The sequence below is a fragment of the Pezoporus occidentalis genome, unplaced genomic scaffold (genome assembly GCF_034315485.1).
Source record: "Pezoporus occidentalis ecotype Australia unplaced genomic scaffold, CSIRO_AGI_Poc_V1 ctg42, whole genome shotgun sequence".
NCBI classification, from domain to species: Eukaryota; Metazoa; Chordata; class Aves; order Psittaciformes; family Psittacidae; genus Pezoporus; species Pezoporus occidentalis.
This window is the reverse complement of record NW_026915747.1, coordinates 2,027,291-2,051,544: the sequence shown is the minus strand read 5'-3', so window position 1 is coordinate 2,051,544 and position 24,254 is coordinate 2,027,291. Positions and strand designations below refer to the sequence as shown.

The 24,254-nt window shown below is 38.5% G+C and overlaps 1 long non-coding RNA gene across 4 annotated transcripts in view; it reads right to left on the bottom strand.

The window, feature by feature from the left end:
• LOC134171722 (uncharacterized) overlaps positions 1-23,992 on the bottom strand; it is a 48,634-nt gene extending 24,642 nt beyond the window's left edge. The window contains exons 1-4 of one of the 4 annotated variants that reach the window (XR_009967715.1): positions 23,640-23,987; positions 17,043-20,989; positions 16,078-16,164; positions 889-1,246 (exon numbers count right to left, since the gene is read on the bottom strand). This is a non-coding gene — a long non-coding RNA (uncharacterized LOC134171722). Of the gene's footprint in view, positions 1-888; positions 3,149-16,077; positions 20,990-23,639 lie in introns of those variants that run through there. The other 3 variants (XR_009967714.1, XR_009967712.1, XR_009967713.1) reach the window with 3 other exon arrangements.
• Between the last annotated feature and the right edge of the window lie 262 nt (positions 23,993-24,254).

Genomic DNA, 24,254 nt, shown 5'->3' with positions numbered 1-24,254 from the left:
CAGAAAATATCACCCCTCAGCTCACCACCTTTTCACAGCATTTATGAACCCATATCCCTGGAGTCCTCATGATTCCTTGCTGTGAAAAATTATAATTCACCCTACTCTTCATTTCCTATCTTTCACCAAGCAATCTGGAAGAGGGTTTACCCTTCTACTCTGTGACAATTCAGTTTCATTACTGAATTGTTCATCTGTTTTTGAAAATTCAAGTTAATAACTTTGAATCAACATTATCTAAATAAACCTTGGTTCCTTCAGAGAACTCCCATAGTTTTGTTTTCTTCTACAGAAGCTGCTCTGATTCTTGTCCAGTCATCTTTACCCTTCTGCCTACTAATTATTTCTTGTTATAATTTCTAGCAATCTTCCTGATTGATAAACATGTCAGACTTACTGATCTGCATGAACAAGGAAGAGCCCTTTTTAACACCCGATTGACCATTTGCCACTTTCCATCAATTTGGTATCAAATTGCTAGGTATTAGTCCCTTCTTTTACCAGCTCACACTGACATGCTCCTAGAGTTTATTGTCTATAAAGAAAATCTGCAATATAGGCAGCTCCTTAATCTTTCCTATGATGATTAACAATGAAAAAAAAAACCAAAATCTATAGGCTTAATAAAAACACCATCTATAGGCCTGTGATACTTTTAATAACATCTTTATTTGCCACAGTTCTAATCACCAATAAACCCTGCCTTTAGTGACTTTAGTGACAAAATGTTTGAAATACCACCCCCCACTTTTTTTTCTTTTTGGGAAAAGCTTTATTCCATTTTTACAAAGTATCGTTTTGTTGTTGTGTTTGTTTTTTTTTTAACTTCCCCTGTCCTCTGTTGCTCAATCCCTAGTTTAAGGAAGAAAAAATTGTAGAGCATTGTCCTTTTACAGGTATGTTTGTTCATTACTGTGAGCAATGTATTGTGAGTTTTTTCACACTTCCAAGAATGTGAAATTTTAGTATTCTGTGTCCATTGTTGCATTGTGGCTCTTGGGTTTCTGTTACCTTTATTCAGATACTCTGCATTAAATCCTGAGATGTAAATCTAGAAGTAATCCTTATTTTGAGTTTTTCTGACCGAGAATTGCAATGTGCAGTCACTTGCAACGTGGTTCATAATGAGTAAAGTCTATCGCATGTGGCTTTGAGTTTGTTTTTAATAATCTAGAGATCTCAACTGCGCTCTGCTTGGATGTCAGTGTTTATTGGATCTTGGTTTCCCTGTTCTTTAGTTCTCCATCTGTTAAATAAGACCAATAACACATATTGGTATTAGGAAGATGAACATACTATAAATTATGAGATATAATTGGGGGATGCAACAATAACAGAGTTCATAGGAGCACTCAAGATAAAAAGATAAAACCTTTCAAAAGCATCTGGTTTGTGCATATGGTGCTGTACCAAATGCTGTACCATACTCAGCATTAATGCTTCTAAACTGTAGCTCTACAACTCTGCTAATCTTCAATATTTTAGTAACACATAAGTTGTGTTAGGCTTTAAAAATACGTTATGTGAATATTTATTGCTACAGAAAAATAAACATAGAATGGGAACAAAGGCAAAATTATGCATGACATATTTCATATTTTGTTCATTTTATTTTGTTCCACATTGTGAATTTACGATATGCCCTAACCTGCACTTCTAGAAAGCAATTTTTAATTGTTTTACTTTTGTAGCCATATTGGTAAGTTTGAATTGAGAACCAATTTTGCAGGAGAAGGGAGCTGCAAGACACATTAGGAGAGGAATCCCAGGTGAAGTGATTTGCTTAGGAGACAGTGCAAAAGGAGGACAGAAAAATTAATGAAGAGAAAACTGGATATGGAATCACTGGTGCAGCAACAGGGATAAAATAGCAGAAGAAAAGAATGGTCATATAGGAAAGGGATGAACTCTGCAGAGACCTCAAGGCAAGGCACTGATTAGATGCACCAGTGAAGCATAAGCCAGTGAGAGAAATAAAAGGGAGTTGAGTCAAAGGGATGAGCCAGAGAGATCACAATGAACTTTTCAGTCAAGTGAACTGGGGTAAAGTAGAAAGATCTCAGCACTGGCCTCACTAGTGAGCAGGGCTGAAGAGCCCACAGTGACAGTGTGGTGGTTCATTATGAAAGGCAGGAAGATACATTTATAATATATTAACTGTGCAGCTTAGTGTTTACAGAACCAGCCAATACTCAGATGACCAACGTAACTAAATAAATGGTGTTGTAGTCCAGGCAATTTTAGAAACTGTAAAACATCATTAAGTTATGTAAAATGCATTTTTGTATGCTCTGACTTGTAGGGGGCAATGACATAACCCAATGGTATGACATATCTGATCAAGGAGACTAACTTAAAAACCAAAACTGTTTTATTATAAAAGAATGTAATTCAACAATCAAAAAAGACGTGTTGTAAAATACTCATATATATAAAAAAGAACACCCTAAGGTAGTTTCTAGATAGCTCTTTATTTCAGTATCCTACAGCACAGGACTGGAGATAGTTTCATAATATATATGGATTTAGTTCCTACATCCACAAATTCTTTTGTCTTCTTTCAACAATATATCATGATGATGCTGCTAAACCACAACTTTCATCAGTCATAAGATTAGAAGTATGTATTTTATGGGCAGCATGAAACAAACCAATGCATAAGGAAAACAGATGCTTCTGAACCATTCTTAACTTTATTTAACATTCTAATAACAATACATGCATGTTTGTAATAAAAATCAGGTACTATCTAAAATTTATTTGGGTTCTCTAATAATTCTAAGAAATTGACTTAATATTTACTTATAAGAAGTCTGTAATAAATTTTTGCTATAGTTTTTTTCTATCCTGCCTTTCAAAGAAACATACCACAGGTTTTCATCTAACCTCATTTTACACAGCTACAGTGTCAACAACTTCACCTGACCTATTTGTGTAACTCCCTATTATTTTCAGTAAGATATATGGGCATTTCCAGAATGCATTTCATCCTGATGAAAAGATCTAAAATGAGTTGCATGAGTCACAGTGTGAGTGTCTGTTACTGTGAATAGCTGCCAAAGGGAGCCTGGGTGAGAATTTCGGGTTCCAACATCCAACGTGTAAGTAACTGAAGGGAAATGAAATCCATTCCGGAAGGCTGGTGGCACTAGTAGATGAAAGTAAAAAAAAGCGGATATAATGAGTAATAAGAGACTACAGAAAGTAGCATGGGCAGATCTTCATGTGACAGCAAGTTACAGGAAGGAGCAAATCCAGGAAAGAAAGTTCATGTTGAAGTTCCTAAGAAGCTGACAGACAGGAGCTCAAGCCACAAATGCCACAAGCAGAAAATGGCCAATAAAGTTTCACATCAGGCAACAGTGAAAGAGAGGAAATGAAGAGCCTATCAAAATGCTCAAAGGAAAAGGGGAAATGGCAAGTATGGGATAAAATGGACAGGTGTCCCTTTGCTGAAACCAGGGAGAGTGGGCATACCTTCTCCACTTGCAGGGAAATGATTTATGCTCCTCTGTCAGGTCTATTGGGAAGGAGAAAGCAAAGAGGCCGGAGCACCTCTGCCCTGTCAGCACTGCCTGGTGAAATATGTGAACTCACAGGCACAGGGCAGAGCAGCAACTCTGATATTAAGCAACTTCCCTTCCAGTAACGCTGCTACCTCTAACCTGTATCCCATGGTCACTTTAATAACAGCCTTAGCAATCTGGTTTGCTCTAAACGTCCTTGTAGTGAAAGGGAGTATATTTTTCCTTTGGCTGTCTCTGTGGTCAACTACGTTATTCCTGTAATTAGTCTTTATCAAGATCCAAATTTTGATCCAAATTTTCTGTCACGGTTGCTCACTGCTTTGATTATGTGGGTTTATTTCACATCTTTAACATTAATTAAATGCAGAGGAGTGTGTTTTTTTTTTCACATTAATTTTCTTTTCTTAGATTTGTTCCTTTCTTTTTATCCCCAGTAATTGCAGCAGGATTAACTGCATTGTTAGAGTTAGAGTTCTGAATACAAATAAGAGGTTTTCCCCCTTTCTTTTCCCTGACTACATTTCTATTACTGCAATCACAAGTATTGCTATCAACATTAAGGCCCACAGCAGATGTGAACCAGGCTACAGTGAGAGAATATTTTGATTCCACAGAAAGGTTCAGTGCTGAAACATAATGTTCTTGCTTCCCAGCTATTACAGGGCAAACTATCATGCACTTTTGAAAGTTAATATCTAATTTTCGAGATGCCTGCTGCCAATTTGTTTTCATTCTACTTCAATATAGTACGCAATGAGAAGGGATTTTGCAAAGATTACTACTGGGCTCATTATTATTGCACTAGTAGTTCTGGAAAACAAAATACCAAAACTCAGCTGATGATGACACAGTTACACAACAAAACCTGCTGCCCAGCACTCAGAGCCTGGAATGAGCCCCTGGAGGAGACCTCGGCCTCACTCCATACAACTTGAATAACTCCAACTTATCTTTTATGCGACGGTCTTAGTTTTATTGCAAAACCGGATTTATGCTAGGATCTGAAAGGCTGCGCCGTCTTTAACCTCTCTTTTTGCCCAGTGTTTGGAATACAAACTAGGCCAGAGTGACAACTGAAAGCTGCTGCCATCTGATGGCTGCAGGGGAACCCGCTCAAAGCAAGCTGCCTGCGAGCAGGCGGAAATCCTACAAGACAGCTACTGCCACCGCACAAATCTGGTCTCCTTGGAGCTAAAGACAGCAGCAATTTACTGGCCATGGCACCTGAGCTGCCCTCGCAGCTAGGGCACTGCTGATACTCACGCGCACCTTGTGCTGCATCTTCCCTCTGCCCCTGTTCACTCCCTCAGCTATCATGCAGGCAATGAATAATGCCAAGGGGTTTGGCTTTTGTAACACTGTAGGAATTAGCAATATATTTGTACTTTCAGAGAGATTTGCCTATGTCAGTGCAGACAGATGGAGCTACTGGTTCCACAACAGAAGAAAGGAGATTCCCTTTTCCCTGGAAGATTTCCTGCTAAAGTGGAGGTTGTCTTGGCCCCTTCTGTTGCTAGAGGTGGTTTACTAAATATGATCTGGAACAATACCTGAATTTCAAGTTGACAAAGTCTTTGAAGTTTTATATCATATATAGCATTTTGGTTCAACTATATTGCAGTTCTCATCCACCCTTATTCTGTAACATCCACCTGAAATGTACCTTGACCTTTCAAGTTTGAGGTAAGGATAATCATGTTTAAGCAGCAGTTAATGAAGGCAGGGAAAATTAAAGAAAAAAAAAAACAAAAGTCTTAGAAACCCATCCAAAATCTGAAAGAATTGCATGAAAATTGGTCCAGTTTTAAACGATAAAAAGCACTTTCTAATACCTTCTCTACCACAAGTCAGTATAAGCTAAGCATGTTCAGTGGCACTGAAATGCTGTTTCCTTTTCTAATTAAGGAAAAGAGCTTTCTAGGGATGTCTGCAGATTAATACAAGACGCTCTGAGAAGATGCCAAATTATAGTGGAAATGTGTTTGTTCCCAGTATGAGTAGAAGCACTTGAGATCATAGTTGCTTAGAGGAGCTGACATATCAGATGCTGGCACAAATGCTTCCTGTGTTTCTTCAGATAATTTAGCAACACTCAAAGCTAATGAATTTATTAAAGTCCAGGACCTCTGTGAAGGAATGCTTACATGACAGCAAGCAACCCAGTTACTGTTATTTGAGGAGATACCTTCCCCATCTTCACGTGGAGTTGAGCCAGCTGAATGTGTGCACGCTCCTCAGTCCACTGCAAAGCAAACCAGCGCTGATGGATCTCTTCCCAGTTTTGACAGGATGCCTTTTGCAAATTCTCAGTTCTCTTAATTATGACACAGGTATATAACAATCTTTTCCTTCATGTAGGATAAGAGTTCTCGATTAAGCAGAAGCAGTTGTGAAAGACACAAATACATTTGCAGGTGGCAATGGAAGATCTAGGAATTGAAGTGTCTGGTTTCTGGCTTAGCAAAAATTCTTTATCTGGAGCAGTATGTAATAAAGACTATCTTTCTAATTCTATATTTACCTAAGTCTATATTTATTTACCCCTCACACATTTACTTTCAGAGGAAAAAGCTCGTTTGTATATTAAACTAAAAATAATGAGATGAAAATATTTCCAGAGAGAAAGTATATTGTTTTTGTCACACAAACAAGCACCACACAGTGACTACTGAAGATGAGGTGTGGCATTTATGTGTACAAGTTCGTTGAAAAAGCAGTCCATGACAGGAGTTTGAACCACCTTTCACTGCTACCTAAGCAGAGGAGGAGAAGTCTGAGTAAATGGAGACTTCTGTCTATAACGTGAGAGAAGAATAAAGCACAAGATGCCCCTCCACAAATGAACATGCTTCAGAAGGCCTGTGAGCTTTTTACCTCCCTCACATACACTTACATTTCTAATGCCACAGGGCGTACATTAAATTAAGGATTCTTGTATATGCAATTATAGCATTTTAAAGAGTTTGTTCAGCAGCTGTTGAAAATAAGTATCAGCCACTCTGGGCAATTAAATTTCATAGCTCAAAACGACAGAAGGAGCATTCTCCATTAGCACAAACAGTAGGGAAGCAGATATTATCTGAACTTGGAAATTATTCTTGCTAAAGGAATATTGGAAAGGCCATTGTGACTTGCCAAATAAAATTACTACTTTTAAAATAAATATTAATTAATGTTATATACTAGAGGGATGAAGAGCTGCTGAAAATAGCAACTGCTCTGCTTAGCTGTGTTGCGTATCAGAAAATTCATTTAGGTTTTCAAGGAAAAAGTCTTTCCTTTTTTCACTTTTTTGTACCATTCCCAGTACAACTGAGCTCTAGTAGCTGTTGATGGGCTTTACAATCTATTGCAGGATTGATTCCTTTACTAACATAATGATAGAAAAGCTAGTCGGTTTCATTTTCACAGCAAAACAGGAACTTCAATGACCCCAACAACATTCCCACCCTCCCTAAATCACAGGTTGAATAAACATTATCTATTGTTTAAAATTATTTGGTTGATCAGGAAAACAAAGTCACCATATGTTTTTCATATTCAATAGATCTCCAGATGGTATGATTAACAATGTACTGTAATTACATGATCTATAAAATTAACATCATTTACCTTAATTACATAAACCCATAATTAATAAAGAAGGTTGCAGAGATGCTTTCTGTCATCAGCTACTATCTTGTCATCCAGAAAGACACGTGCAATATCTGCGCAGCTGTGTATAGTTGCAGGTGAATAAATTAGACTCCTGCAATTGTTCTTCACAGAAGACAGTGATAGCATTAATCATTCCTTCAAATTGTTCTTCCAGACAATGTAGTGTTCTTCCAGGAAAATGTACAAGATGTTCCTATTGAACATTTCATTAACTGGTTACCTTAGTACTCTTTGGAGTATATTTACCATGGCATCTATATATATATGTAAAATATTTACAGCTTTGCTTTAAACTCTTCGTATGCTGGACCTGATATATAGATTTTCCACCTTTTTTTTCTGCTGCAAAGTCTTATTATGTATGCGTTATACTATAGGTGCATAGCGCTGTTTTGAATTTCTGCTATACTCTATCCCATTTCTTTTCTATTTGAGCCGCTGAAAAATGTGGGTCAAGGGTAAATCTTAGAGTAGTGGCAGTGAACAGTGAAAGTTGAACCTATCTGATCTGGTAGGTGTCAGTAATCACGTGAGCTGAAATTGCTGTCAGTTCTATTTGAATATTTGGAGAATCAGCAAAGTGAACTTGCTGCTAGCTGATAAATATTTGTTAACTACAGTGGTTAATGTTTAACTCAGGGAGGAGGTCTAAAGACATAGCAAGTTATTAGACCCCTGTTTTTTTAAAGTAAAATGCTTTTCTGGTTTTCAGTAGCTGATGACAGCAAATCAATACCTTAGGGTATGTTCATATATTCATCGGTTCAGCAAATACCCTTTCTTGAACTTTAGTCTGCAGGCTATCTTAACTTCACTAGGAAGTATGGTTAACAGGGTTTAGAAAAACACTGCAGCCTGAAAACATTTTCTTTCCTGAAAAACAGAAGGGTGTTGCCCCTTGCCCTTCGTTAAGATAGTTGTTCAAATATTTAAGTTTCTGAATGGACTCAGGGAGCTTAACCAGTAGGTACCTCAGTCCCAAGTGTGCTCCTGTCTGTGTCACACCATCCCAAAGAAAGACATCTGCGAGGGCTCAGAAGTGTAGGACAATTTTGAGTTACATTTTTGCAGAGATGAGAGATCCAAAGTGGGGAAAGGGGCAGAGAATCTTTGAGAAAAAAATGCAAAAAAGCCAAAGATGCAGTCAGGAAAACGTGCAGAGGATACCTCTGTGACAGACAGGGAGAAAGCAACATTTGACCTCATCACTAGTGGGAGAAGAGGGTGTCTCTCAGAGCCCCATCCCCACCCATGCCTGGTGCTGGAGGGCACATGGACACAGTAGTTGCCATCAGGCACTGTACCCTCATTAGCAGTTCCCTTTGCAGTTATCCTACCTATGCGTCAGCAGGACAAGACATCTGACCAAGGGAGCCACCCTGCATTTTCATAACTGGAGCTTGTGTCAGGGAAACGGATTCTGCAGGCCTGAGACGCTGCAGGCTGCAGGTGTTACCGAGGGGTGACCATGCTCTCAGTCCACTAAGTGGGTGTGGAGGTGAGGGACAGCATCAGAAGCCTGGCCCAGTTACAAAGCCCCAGTGACCCTGGGAAGCTTTCCAGGTAAGGCAGGATTTAGAGAATTTACCAAAATTGTCACAGCATTTGCACAGGGCATGACCACATGTCCCACCACGCAGCACTGTTCTGAGCAAGCTGGAGTGTTGTATGGTACCCGCTAAGGGAAGATGTGGAAGGTGGGAAGAAAGGACCTAACATCAGTGTAGAGAGGAGCAAACAGCAGTTGTGTTTTGGACTGACATCTGGGATGTAAGCAGAATGAAGGTATTTATGTTAAAAGTCAGGATTTCATAGGATTGCATTCAATCTGCACAATCTGATTTGCATAGGTGGTAAAATCCTGCTACTCCTTTTGGCTTCAATATTTAGACCAGGCATATTATATCATACTATATGACAAGCTATGGATTGAAAAAGAATTTGCAGCAACCATTTTTCAGAGCCCTCCTTTGATGCAAATGCTTATTTTGATACACCTACACAAAAAGAGCCATCTCCATAGAAACCTCCCAAACCTTATGTCTTAAATAACTACTTTAAAGGGCTTATCCTGAGAATTATTGAGGACACTCATCTCTTGCTGTCTCCTAAAATAGCAATAACTCTAGAAACTGCAGTGCTATTTTCCACTGTGTATTTGCAAAAGTATAGCTGTTCAACTCAGATTAATGTAAAAAATTCAGTATTTTAATAAACTGAAAAATAAATCCCTTTACATATCCAAATCGTCTTTAGCTTATTTTGTGTATTTTTGCATCTGAGGACACTCAGATAATACACATACAAACTTCAGTGAATTTCCACTGAATTAAACGTCAGATACTGGTCTCAGACAGTCAACTCTTTCTCTGTAGTCAATGGAGAGAATCAGGTACTTGCAGGCAAATATTTATTCTGCACAGTTTAGATACCTTCTATGAACACACTGTCAAGGAAGTCGCAGTGAGTAACTCAGGTGAGATGCCTAACTTCTGGATGCAAAAGTTAGGTGGGATGAATTCTGTTTCTTCTACTAGTCAACTGCTAGAGCTATAGCCTAGCTAAAACCAACACAATGTAGCTGATGTTGCTCAGTTCCTATAAAAATCCATTAAACAAAAGCTCTTTGTATATTATGTGTAAAACAATCTTCAAATACTAATGGCAAATACATGTGGTGAGTAGGTAGTATTCTTTAAAAAACTGTATTGTAAGATCTTTTCTAGATTGTGGGAAACAGCTGATTCAAATTACTGCTGTATCTCTGTTTACTGGTTATAAATACATAACCCTTGAAATCAGCAGGAATTTAAGTGCTTCCTAACAGCAAGGTAGTGTAATACATGATGTAACACAGGGCTCAACACTATGAGGTATCAAAAAGTGCTGAGTGCCTTCAGTTCTTATTGGTTTAAGCAGAGCCCAACTGAATATTGATGGGCCCTTGGAGCTCTCCAAGCTCAGCTCTCAGGGGGCATGCCCAGCATCTTCACCCAAGATGTGCCTACATGAGAATTGACTGGAAATTGTAAGAGGTGTTTGCTTCTTTAGACATTGGGAAGAATTTTCAGGACAAAGCTTTTATCACTCCAAATCTCACTTCATGCCTCAGCCAGTAGCTTTATAACATCTTATATTAGCCCTAATAGGTACTGTTAGCACGAAGTGTCTTGTTTAAAAGCAGTGTTGTTCACAATAAGTTGGAACCAAAACCTACACTTTTGATCATTCTTTGTAACTCTGCTATCAAGCATCCTTTCCTAAAACTGGTACCATGTGGCTATCCTTGAGCTTCATGACTACTCTGAGTTTCATCTTTCAAACTGGAGATTTTTCTTAATGGAAAAGGGTAGGTTTAGGTTTAGTTTTAGATCCGTGATCCATATTCATAGCAACGTGCAAACATGCCTGAAGATTTACAAAAAGTTAATGGGCCAAATGTTAGTGCCACAAGATCGCTGAATAATTTTTTTGGGAAGAGTCCCAGCCCTGCTCAAAGCAAAGATATTTTCAGAGCTTCAAACAGGTTGTTCAGAGCTATGTCCAGTGGGTTTTTAAAGAACGCTCAAGGATGGAGATGGAACTGCCCTCCCAGATGATGCGTTCCAGTGCATGATGACTCTCAGTGTGAAATTTCCATTTCAAAATAATTAAAAGAGCTCCTTCACTGGCCACCTCCATAAAACAAAAGCAAAACAAAACCTTAATTTCAAACCAGCTCTATTTGCTGCTCCTGCAAATCTATACAGCTTAATCCCAAAGCAGCTAAAAGGAATGTAATACTTGATATCAAGGGATAAATAACAACTATTAGGTACAGAACTTAAGACTATCTCAGATTTACTTCTCAGCAAAGATTTTTCTCTGACTCAGTCCTGAAGCCATTACTCAGGAATGCTTCCCCCACTGACAACTTCCCAAAACAACTAGTATCAATCTGCCTGGAAGGCAAGCAGAGCAGTTGTGCCATGCTGCCATGAGCAATAAAAGGAGAGCAATAAAGCAGATGTCTGCTCAGGATTAGAGGGCACTGGAGAAGTAGGTGTTGGTGATAAGTATTCAGGAGTTTAACCCTGCAATATCCAAGCAATTTAGGAGCATATGGTCATTTACTTCTACCTTTATTTTAAAGGATGTAATACAATCCATGTTCAGTTAGGTGGAGGGTTTTTGTTGGTTTCTTTTTAATTAACTTGTGATTTGATTGTCTGTGGCTTTTCAAGGATCTCACTGAAGACCATTTTGAGAAAGTATTGAGCACTGGCCATTTGGAACTACCCAGCCCTTTCTAGTTGCTGAGAGTTATACAACCTAAACCACTGTTCACTTTTTCCAGAGAGAATTTAGCTTGTAAGCATAAGAATATTCACTGATTTGAAAAGAAAATAAAAATTAATGTCACTGGGTAGTAATGCCCTCTATGAGTAGCTTCAGGCATCATCTCCCACAAACATCCACTCTTTTGACCCAGAGGATAGCAGCTTTCCATAATCACCCACAACTCCAGTTAATATGTAACATAACATATGTGTAATGAGAGACCAAGGCATAAAGGGGAAAGGCTAGTTCTGCTTCAGAAAACTTTTGATGGTGCAGTTTCCACAATCTGCTCTACTGTCTTGGAAGTGCACATACACATTAAATTTTACTTTCTAATTCCACTAAAGCTATGTTAAAATGAGTAGGAATAAGTTTCAATTACCAAGGCAAAAAAGGGAGTGTTGCTTTTAATGCTTTGCCTAGCCACATCAATGTTTTTATATATGATTTTAAATCCTGAAAAGACTTCTTTTGCATCATCCCCAAGCAAGTGCAGGAAAATAATTGGACCATTTTGCCCAAACCAAAGGTGGCCTTGGTGTAATATAACAGCTTATTTTGTTTCTTCTCCCTGCTGGCTGTGTCTGCCTTTTGCTAGATCACAAACTCTAATGGGTAGAGACCATCTTTCTCATATCTTTGTTTTCTACTTAATAGAGAAGGAGCCAGGGATCTATAGATGCTACAGAAAATGGTACTGAAAAATACTTGTTTGTATACCAAGAAATGTGACAGCAGTAAACATGTTTTTAAATGTTTTGCCCTGCAGTTAGAATCCATGTTTGCTCATCTCAGCAGAGCATGTTTGCTGAGGTTCAGCGACTCACTAAGCTATAGTCACGGGGGCTCTTTTTGAGCTTAGAGTGTGGACAGAGGTTGCTTGTGTCTGCCTGCAGTGCATGCATGGGTGTACCCCTAGTCCTTTGTGGGTATCAGTCTAAATTCTAGAGCTGCACAGATAATGGGTCTTCGTCAGCACAGTTGTTGAGTCAAAAAGTGTATGTGTGTATGCTGTGGAAGGTGGAAGCCAGCAATGTGCAAGCAATGTTATTTCATTCTGCTTTAGCATTAAATGTTTCATTTGAAGGGAAGCCTTCAAGTCAAATGGCCTTATTTCTGACAGTCTGGGGGAGTTCTACTGCTTATGTGGTGCTGGCCAAACAGTAGCAGCAAAGGTGTCTGTGCCTGTACATTGCAAACAAGACCAGCTACTGGCATTGCAAGAAGAATCTTGATAGCTGAGCTTCTATGCAGGGTTAGAAAAGGTGCAAACTGCAGCTGGCAGTGCAGCAATAGCTCTTCTGTTCCACCAGCTACTTCCTGCCAGCACTGCACATTGCAGACGTGTTAGTGCAGCATTTTTGGGGAATTCCTCGTGTTTCCAATGTAGATGAGACCAAAGACAGATTTATCTATAGGCCTTCAGACTTTCCCACTTTGGAACTGTGTGGTGCAATGAGTGGTCCAAACCATGAAGTAGGAGAACCACTGCACATCCCATCTTATCCTTCTCTTACATTACTTTTACCTTGCTCTATGCAGCTCTAGATGCAGCTACTTCTCAGCAAGCATAACTCCAGAATACCAACTTTGTCCAGGCCACTTAAAAAGCATTTTTTCTGCTTTATGTTAGCTGGACAGTTTTAACATTAAAACCACCAACTAGGGCCCATTCTTTCTTCATCAACCACTTTTCTGATAAAACTGTCACAAGAGGTGACTGCAAAAGCCACAGCTTGTTCCTAGCCTCATGGAAAGGAGCTCATAGGAAATGCTGTTGGTCTGGCAAATGAAGCCTGATGTACTTATTTCATTCCTGATCAGCCAGTCAGATGCATCAGACATGGATGTAGAAAGTGCACATCACCTGTGCATTGTTTCATTTCAGCACACTCATGATACAAAGTTGTTCTGAGCTCACACAATAAATCCCAGTCTTAAAACTTGTTGTTGTATGAGCAAAAACTATGAAGCTTGTTGAAATTGGTTTGTGGTTTAGGACAACTATTTGAAACTCTCTTTGTCATCACTGACCTCTTTCCCTTTGTCGTTGTTGACATCTACATATAAAAACCAGTTCCTGACATTTCCAAATTACTATTCTTAACAGATTGCATCATACTTCCTACAAGCAGTGTGAATTGTTCGGCCAGCTCGAGGCAGGCTCTGCCTAAGGCACCCAGGGTGCTGGAAAGCTAGTCAGCTCAGCACCCAGCATGATTTGGCCCTGCTACAGCAATGTGACCTGGTGAAGAAGCCAGCACAGCTCTTTGGAAACAGGTGGCAGTGTGATCATGTCATTTCCTTTTCCCCAGCAGCCTGGCAGCTGCCCTCTATGTTGGATCAAGAGCTCTGGCCTCTGGCCAGCACAGGTTTGTGAGTTCCTACTCTAAAGGTCAAACACTGGTTTTGCCAGAAATAAAGAAGAAAAAGAAGAAAAACAACAACAAAAAAAAGAAAATAATAATAAAAAAAAAGCACTGAATGCACGTCTCTGGAAGCAGATGTGTGTTAAAAGTCAAATCCAACTGTTGCAACTCGGTTTTGTTACAATGCTGCAATAGCAGCAAGCAGATACTCAGTGGGGACTCAGAAGGGTGATGTGCCTAACATTTGAGGAAACAACTAAGAAACCACCACATAAAACAACTTGTTCCTGTAAAACTATTAATGGAACAAAAAGTGTTATTACATAAAACATACCGGAAAATGTAACAAACTGTGAGGATTTCTTCACAACCTGACATATAACGTGAATATTTTTGAATGGTATAGTTAAGCCAGTTCCGATAGCATTTTTAAAAAACAAGAATACTACCTATATGTGATCAAATAGTCACAATTTCATCACATTGGTTGTTTAGGTAAGAAGATTTTCCAAAAGTTTATACCCTAAGCTATCAAGGGGTGAATTTTTATTGTTTTCCCAAACTAATAGGAAAAAGTTTTCTCCTTAGACTATTTTTTTTTCATTTCAGCTGATATAATTCAGCCATTGCAAAAACCAAAAAAAAAAAAAAAGAGAAAATGAAAAATGTCTGCTTAAACCTCTTTCTGAAAGGCCATGCCTCTGAACAGAGTCCTAACAATAGTATGATCTTATTTGCAAAAGCATACCCTTTCCTGTGTAATAAACTGCCAACCCTATGTAATCTGTACTGTGTTATTACAAGATCTCTGTTCAATGGAGTCTTGAAATCTAACAGCAGAATACTTTGCTTACAATGCACATTGCTTACAATGTGCATTCTCTGTCCCCTCAAATTCCCCAAGTATCTGTCTGCCAGAAAGCAACTGGGGCAAAGACCATATGAGATGATGGTGATTGCTTAATGAAATACAAAGCATCATTCATACTTGCCAAGGCGATTTCATGAGCAAGTTAAATTCTGGCATGTAATTGTATCTTAAATTCTGCTTTCTGAATGGGACATTTTTAATAATTTTCTCCTTACTAAGATTTTTTTTTAGGTAATGTGTCTGTGCTGAGCCTACAGATATGAAAGGGTTGTATTTACATTGCATTATGCTGGGACATCAGATAGCCCAGATAGTGCCACACAAGCTAAGTCTCATATTGGAATTGATATAGCTGTACCAGCAAAAATGCTCTGCTGGCCATAAAATTATGCCAATGAAGGTCTTCTAGGATTCACTCTTGTGTCAAGTCTCTACATAGCACTGACCAGACATAGCTAGACATAGCCAAAAATAACATGAAAACTGAAGTATGAGGCTCGTATTAGCAGACAAAGGTAAGCATAGCAATGTAGGACAGAGCTATACCTTGACCTTTCAAATGTAATACCTCTTTATGTCTATAGAAAAGATTGATATTTCTTAGGTCAAACCATGCAAAATTTTAAATTGGCCTTTGGGAGAAATAAGATTGGACCTTTTGAGGATATATAAAAGAAAACACAGCATACAATACAATCTCTTTCAGAATGCTGAATGTCTCCTAACATCAATAGGAATCTAGACTGCAGATACAGATCTCAAAATAATACAGAAATTGAAAGACTTCCCAAATGATGCATAAAAATGCTGAATAACTTTCTTTAATCGGTTAGATTATATGCTGCTGCTAGAACAAGTGTGGTCTAAGCCACATGACTACTGTCGTCTCAGCAGATGAATGGACAAATGAATGAATGAATGAGTGAATGAGTGAGTGAGTAAATCATTACAGGGTCTATTACGACTAGACTCAGTGTTATGATGAAGCCTGGAAACAGTCTGAGATTTCTTATGTACCTGATTGATTACCACTAAAATGAAAAAGCAGCTGTACAGACAGTCTTTTACAGGAAGCTTTTTATAAGAATATTTACTTTTATGTTTAAGATTAATTTGCAGAGTCAGATCACTGTGTTTTTATCAGCAGTGAAATAGCATCTTTAAATAAATGTAAGGGAAAAAACCACAAAACCATGACCCTTGCAATGTATTTTAAATCATTTAATCAAAATTAAAGGTTTGACAGATATTTAAAGATGTCAGCATCGTAGTTAAAAGTCTAAATGTTAAAATAAAATAGGTAATTCAGATTTTACCTCTTACTTTGCCATACCAGAACTGTGCAACTCAAATGTTCTGGATGAGTTCCTCCGCCTTTGTTCCATCTGTGCCCTTGCCATGGGTCGTTCTTTGCTTAAGCCTGTAACAGCTATTGAGGGCTTTGAGACACGACCTAACTCTTAAAATTAGTTGAAAGTGGTCAATAGACTCATTAATGGTGTAAATCCATAAACGTAATTTCTCAGGCTAAAAATGCACCACTCATGGCAACTATTGGGACTGAGACAGATTTAAAATGTATACATACATTCTTAGTCTTTATAAAGGTTTGAGGGCGGGAAGGGCCCTAAACCTCAGTCTCTGTTTCTGGCACTCAGAAGGTCTTTGTGTCCCAGGTACTCTGGAACCCAGGAGAACGTCTACGTTTTCCGAGACATTCACTGACTTAAGGGATGGCCCATACTGTAGTGCTTATTTGGGCATGTACTTTGAATTTTAGAGTTAGAAAACAAGACACACAGGAAGAAACAACTTTTTCATTTTGTTTGTTTTCCCAATAGCTCTAAAATTTCTAGATGACAGAGCAAGTGTTATGTTGAGGGAACTCAATGGCATGTATTGTTCCTGGATTTAGGCTCAGTTTCTGAACAATGGCTGAAACATTTCGTTTATATGAAAGTACCTCTGTGCAGAGAATATGTATATTTGTGCTTAATACAATGCTTTACAGAATCACATAGATGGTGAGAGCTGTCTAGTTAATCACTACAAAGGTCATATTATTTTTATGTTACCAGATATCTTAAATTAAAGACTTAGAAGTTTGCAAGAAATTCACCAGTTACAATGGCTGAATGTTACAAATAGCTATTATGTGTATGTGTATATATATACACACATATATAATTTCTCTATAAATATTACAATTTGAAGTAACATCAAAGAAAACGCTACTCCTGAAGAGCACTTAGCTGCTTTGAATAGCAGAAATTGTGACAAATAGCAACAATACTCTACCAGTTGTGTAAATGCTCAGCTCACTAAGCAGCAGTGGTTATCTGAATGAAATGCAGCAGTGATCAATAACAGTTTGCTTCTGGAGCATCATCAAATAATTTTGAGAATTCTTAAAATCCTTCATTTTAGAATGTGTTTCTAAGAGTGCAATTATGGCTAGTTCTCATCTGCTTTGTGTTCATTGGATGAAAAAAATGCCATGAAAAACAATACCACAAAAAAAATCACTTCTCGTCATCACTCTTTTTGTTCTGAGAAAAAGGAAGTCTTATAGTTGTGAAAAAGGTCAAGGGCCTTCTAAGTCTTCAGTGCCTAACACATCAAGTGACACTCCCCTGATCATAAGATTAAATGAAGTCACAGGATGTGTGCCCTACGGATATGGTTAAACTGTTCTGGAGCTGAGTGGATTAGACCGGTATCCTACCTTTTACTTAAAAGTATACTATGCCAGAAAGGTCAACAATGTTTCAAGTAAGTTGCTAATTGAAATCAACCAAATGAGACAACTCTCTTCCTGGAACAAAACTTTATCCAGCCCTGCTTTGCCTTCAGGATAATACATATCATAGCTGGCATGTAGGCATTTTGACCAGAATTTTGCTGTTGATCAGCTTGTACAGCAAAAACAACAATTCATACATTTTAGCAAATCTTCCTTGACCTTCAGAAAACTACAGCAGTTTTTCTGTGCATCTTCATTACTTTTATTCAGGAAAAAAAGTCAGGATTACTTATGATAGCAAGATTTTACTTGTAAGTTTGCAAACTTGCAAATATGGCAACTTCTGTTGTGATCCTATCAGCTCAGATAAGGTCTGGATTAGGTCAGTGTTTTTTGGTACTTCCCAAGGAGGAACTTACTGGTAGCAGTTCCCAGCACAAGCTTTATAGGCTTTGTGTTTGTAGGAGACACAGAAGTGCTAATTCTTGACAGCAGTCTACAGGAGGCTGTGACTAGTTGCAGTCAATGTCTAGGCACTTTTATTTCTTTTCCCCAGAAGAAATGAAAACTATCTTCATTTCTGGAAAAGTGCCAACTCAGTAAGCCTTATCCTCTTTTCGTACAGCTGAGAGCAGCCTCTGAGAACTGGGGCCCAGGTTACAGGGAAGGTTACAGGCAGTCTCTATATCTGAGCCATTTCCAGAAGAACACAACTGCAAATTCCCATCATCACTACTGAAACAGGATTAAGGCCTCATGCATTTCCCCCATGCTATCAGCATAGCAGTTATATTCCAGTGTTGAAGAAATTGGCTCAGTCTAACCCAATCATGTTAGGTGGTGAGTGGCTCAGTTAATGAATTTTTTGAAAGCACTTTGAAAACCTTCCATGAAAGGTACGCCATTAATACACTGCTTTCTTTGGAAAGAGTTGTGTTGGCTGTGTCATGTCCCAGTTGTTGGCTCTTCGTGCTGTTTCAGGGCCAAATCATGCTAAGTGCGTATTTTCCCCGCAGTCTCATTTCCATCAATAGATAATTGGCAAAATGCTCAGCCAGATAGAGTATCCACTTGTTCTCCTCAATATTCATGTTTTTAAAACTGGAGAAATAACTTAATTTGACTGTAGTTCTTGTAACACCATGTTCCTGGGAAAAGGTAACATATCCTATTAGATCAGTGGATATAGTGGAGAAAAATAGCTGCAATGTTATGTACTATTTTTTTTTCTCTATAGTTTTCATAAGAAAAGAAAGGTTCTGTCCTTTTCCAGAGCTGAACTGCAATTCCTTATTCTCTTTTGAGATTTCAGCTTGTAGATGTTCCTGCTTCAGAGGGAAATTCTACTTTAAAACCATAATAAAATCATATAATTGTGTTGAACTGGATCTTAAAGATCAACTAGCTCCAAGCCCTCTGTCACAGTGGGACACCTTCCACTAAATCAGGTTGCTTGAAGCCTCATCCAACCTGTGCTTTAACAGTCTAATTCTCTTTTTCTTTTTTTTCTTTTGTGCTTGTTAAAACACTTTGTCTCAAGTCTTAAATTATTTCTGTCACAGGATTGTATGTTGTGACTTTCAGAACTTCATACACATGTTCAGAACATGAATAAATAAATATTCTTCAAATAGCTTTCCTCAAAATACTGATGCAGAGCTTCTGGATGTCTAAATGGTCTGTCTGGGGCATCACACATCAAGGGGAATTAGGGTCATCTTACCAATGTTTAATGTTTTCTGTATTAATGTCAAAATCTGGTTGGTGATCCAGACCCCTTTTGTACCAAATGGGCTGTAAGTGGCATTTCTAAAGTATAGCTTATTTGATGTGTTTAGACATCTAATTTGAGATAAGTTTAATAGGGCTCCAGAACCACAGACTTATGGCTATTAAAGAGAGTCCAGGTTGGTAGTTTAAATACAGCCGTCTACATGGCAAGTGTTTGAAGTCTTGCATTTACTCACAACAAAGATGTTAGATGAAATAGTCATAAAATCTTCATTTCAACTTGCCAGAATTCAGCCTAAACTATTCCCAGCACCTTTTGTTGCAACATAATATCCTGATTCACACCTGCCTAGACATCTATCAAAATAAGAACATCATCACAGAAAACTTCAGGCTTTGACTAATGATATTTCCATTTACCTTGGAGCACTCTGGCACGGGGACAGATATCTGTAGACTGTGTCTCCAGTGGTGTCTGAAAGATACCTGGCAAAAGTTTCCAGGTGGCTGGCTAAATCAGATGTATGAACTTGTTTGCCATGAATACACAGCATTTTTTTCCCCAGCATCCTGTTAAAGTGATTTTGTAGATTCATGGATTGCTGTAAAGAAATCTAAACATACAAGTAAAAATGAATATAATACTCTGTGAAGGACCAGATCTCATTATCCATAGTGGTAGTATCATAGTTTAATTGAAGACAACAGTGTGAAGTCTTAAATGGACAGTACTAACATCTCTTCCAGCATTAGTAATAAAAAACTTCAGGAACAACCTTATTTTCTTCACCCCTTTCAAACACCTCTTTCAAATGCATGTGTAAAAGCAGCAGTTGTTAGTATAAGCCGGACAAATACGTCTACGATCCAGTGAACGCTTCATTTCCATATGGAGTTTTTAATATCTTTGCAAAACTAGGGTAAATATCCAGGTAAATATAACCAGTAAAGCAGAGTGATTATAAATCTCAGATGTTTTGAGTTTAAATTTTCTTTACGTTCTACATGCCAGATGCTACTGATGCATGTCTGACAAAAATATAAACTAACTCAAGCCAGCAGATTTTAGTTATTGACTATCCACAGAATCGACTAAAATGTTGCAGCAACAGCTCCTATCAATTAGAACTTCCTGCTTATGAAGTCTAGAAAACCATTTTTTTAAAGCAGTGACAAAAAGACTTTTGTTACCAACAAACACTCAGTATTTCCTCATGTTGTCCCATTTCTGTGCTGTTGTACTCTTTCATGAACAGTGCTTAAATGGTGGACAAAGTGGTGGAAAAGCTTGGCTCAATAACACTAGCTGACAAATTACACCAGATTCTTCATAAAAAACAGCTGTTCTAGTAAATTAGTCACTAGAGTGAACACAACCCTGTGAATATAATACAAACATGGTTACAGTAGTGTATTGTCAGTTGGCTTCTTCATTGCTACCAAATGCAGAGTCCAGCAATAGCATCATAGAGCTGCCATGCCACACTGCTGAACAGATCTAGTGTCATCCCTTTTCTTTTTACCTTTTTTGTTCAGCTTCTTTCAAGCCCCATATGCTTCAGGATTTAATGAAAAAATAGAGTTGTTCTTGTTTCTTCATAAAGAATGCTCTGGTTAACTAGATAACAACAGGGAATTATGATAATGAATTTCTCCTAGAACAAAATGTTCCATTCCCATCTTGTGCTTTAAGGTGAGGCATCCAAATCCTTGATATTTCCATTGAATCTGAGTACACCTTATGCCGTTCAACCCCTTTCTTTTGTATGTGCTGAAAGAGAGGGCTGGGGAGAAAAGACGCAGGACAGTATTGAAGAAAAAAACTTCTGACAGTCTTCAAAAATGAACTATCCTCTAAATAAAATTATTTCACTCTTAGTCACAAGGTAATGCAGCACATAAGTTACTTAAATGAGTTAAATGAAGGAGAAGGAATAGCACTGTAAGTAAGGTTCATTATAAGCAATGACTTAAGTAGAGTGCCCTGTGTGAGGCATTTCTGTCACAAAGGCAGGCTGCCACCCTCTGCCGTTACTTTCCTAATGATTTTAGTTTTCTATAAATTTAGTTGCATATGAGTAGCAGGAGCCAGCGTTCATCTGCTTACACTGCTACGTATCAGTGTCATGGCTCTGTCCTCTCAGATACCTCATCAGGAGCAGACAGCCCATCTCACAGGGAATCTGCCTGTTTGCCATCTGGCACACAGTGTTACTGTACTTAACACTGTTGCGTGGCTTGAGGATCTTTCTTTACCCCCATATCATTGTGGGTTTTGCCTATGAGTATTTCTTTTTCACAACCAGTTGTCAGAAAGGTGAAGGCGTCAGTACATCTGTGCTTTAGTTCTACTTCCCTAAATATTCCAGCATAAGTGGTGTTTATTTATATGTTCCATACCTACAGTGTGGCGTCCTTCAGAAGGACAATATAATGACAAGGACGCTGCAACTTAATTTTAAATACTAACAATCTTTCTAAATCCAAGTTCTGACTAATGTGGCAGAGCTATTAAATAATTATATTAAACGCTAGACTTGAGTGCTCTTTCTATCATATATGTGGGTGAAGATTTTTCACCCTTGACATTTGATGGGACAGCAGAGTATGCCTCTGAAAGGAAAAAAAAAAAGCCACTGTTGCTAGAGAAATGGTTTCAATGGCTTCAATTCCTATTTTCAGGAAACACCCAGAATAGTTTGGACTAGTCAGAAAGAGAGACGAGGTTTAAAACATCTCTATTGCAAATTCAGCTTGGGGCATCCAAACACCAAAGCTGTTCCCAGATTACTGTGTTACTGTTTCTGCACTTGCTATGTATCCAGGGACATGACCGGCGGCTTCTCTCTGATAAACACTTCATCATTCTTCCCTGGAAGGATATGTTGCACAGCAGTCTGCGCAACACAGAGAATAAAATGACAGTGGATAAGCAGTGGTGCACAAAACCGGGGCTAACATGCAATTCGTACACACATGGCACTCAGCTTAGACTTAGGTGTGGTCTAATGCATGTACAGCATTGCTCCTAAGGACCCCTCTTGTCATAATTCATACATCATTGTGCCTTTAAATATGCTGTTTATTTAGATAGTTATGGACATTAGTATAACATAGGTACATATGAAATATATTTAGTAGCACAAGGAAATTCTTCGCAGGTTGAGACCAGTCAATGTCTGCGAAACTGATCTCTGCCCTGAGAGGTGAACAGGAGAGACCCCACCTGGGAGCAAACCTCTGGAGACAACTGAGAGAAAGGAACAGTTACCCTCTCTTTGGTGTCAAGGGGTATCCAGATTTCAGCTGTTATCTCAGGAGTGCTTGCCATTTAACAGAACACCTTGTTAGTATGTCAGCATGAAACAGCCCCAGCTTCACTGGCACTCTCTCAAAAATCGTATCTATCTGCATGTGACGCGCTCTGAACTACCACACAGAAACATTCCTGGTCTGAACTGCTTCCAGTCATTCTGCCACTAGCTTCTGCAGGCCTGACCCGAGTGATCCTCGCTCTGAATCACATGTTGGTCACTGCAATCATCTGAGTTAAAAAAAATATTTCCAGAGTACAAACTGGAATGAATTCAAGCCTCATGTGACTATGTCCTGTTCATTGTATGCTTCATTGACTTTAGCACAGACACACTGTACTTGCCACAGATATTTTGTAAATACCATCAGCAACACAATTTAAGTCTGCTCAGATGAGGGTGGAAGTATTTTCTTACGTTGATGGTACTTTTAATTATGTTTTTTACGGAAGGTAGAAAGCCTAACACATAACTTCCTGAGAACACAGTGAGTCCCATTAAAAATAATACACACAAGAAATGAAGGTTACATAGTGACAGAAGATCAGAACTTTATGCTTCATTAATGCAAGTAGCATTTTAACATGTGGAATGAACTATAAATTTCTAGGCAGAAGTAAATACTCCCACTTCCTTAGTGAAAGTGTACTTTAAATCATTAATGAGAAATACACCATATTTCTTTTTTTGTATTGTTAATGATGACTTTTTTTGCCTTTTTTTCTTACAATCCATCTGAATGAAACCAGCCCTCTCATTCGCTGAGCTAAACTGGAAAACACTGAGTTATGAGGTGTAATGATTTTTATTGTAAGACAAACAAACAAGAAAGAACAGCAAAATATGGTTGCTCCTGGCAATGTAAACAATACCAGCAAAGTACATTGATCCAAAGTCCTTTCTGGTTTACATGACCGTTAATGGAATTATTCCAGGTTTACCGTAATGTGGCTAAGGAGCAGAATTTGCTCCATAAAGAGAGGTTTTATATTTGATTCAGCTGCTGAACCCCCTGAATATTGGGCCCCATTTTCCATAGACTGTCATTTGAATGCTTAATACTTTTTGTGCAGCACAAGAAAGAAGTGAGTAAATATGCTAACTCACTGTTCAGTCAGGAAGGATCATCAGTCACTCTGATTAGGCACATTGACTACCCCAGCACCAAGGAAAAAAGAAAGAGGATGGGACAGTCAGCATCAGCCATCAAAAAATGAAGCATCTAGCCTGAATAAGTAAATGCAATACAGACAGAAATGAGAAACAGGGATCTCAGAGTGGCATGTTGTTCTGCATCTCATAATGTCTTAGAAAGGAGCGAGTTTCCCTTGGATTTGTCTGCATTTATATTTCTTAGCCTTTCTCCAGTGACAGTAAACTGAGTTGATGACAAGATTTACTTCCTAAATGGTTGTGCTTAGGTGACCCAAGTCCCACCTGCGGTGCAACTCCTGCTACAGGAGTGCTTGAGGATATCAAGTCCTTAGAGACCAGGTGAAGTCTTCAGGTTCCCTGCCCATAGACATTAATGCACCAAATCACTAAAATTAATTAAAAAGGTGAAAACAGACATGGAAAATTACCAGGATACAAACAGTACCTTGGGTTATAAATGGGTCACTTGCAAATATAGCAGTTCTTTACTCACACGTACAAAGTGAACTGATTGCCAAATCTGTGGTCAGAAAGGCATTCTTCCCCACCTCCCCCGCATATTGGAAG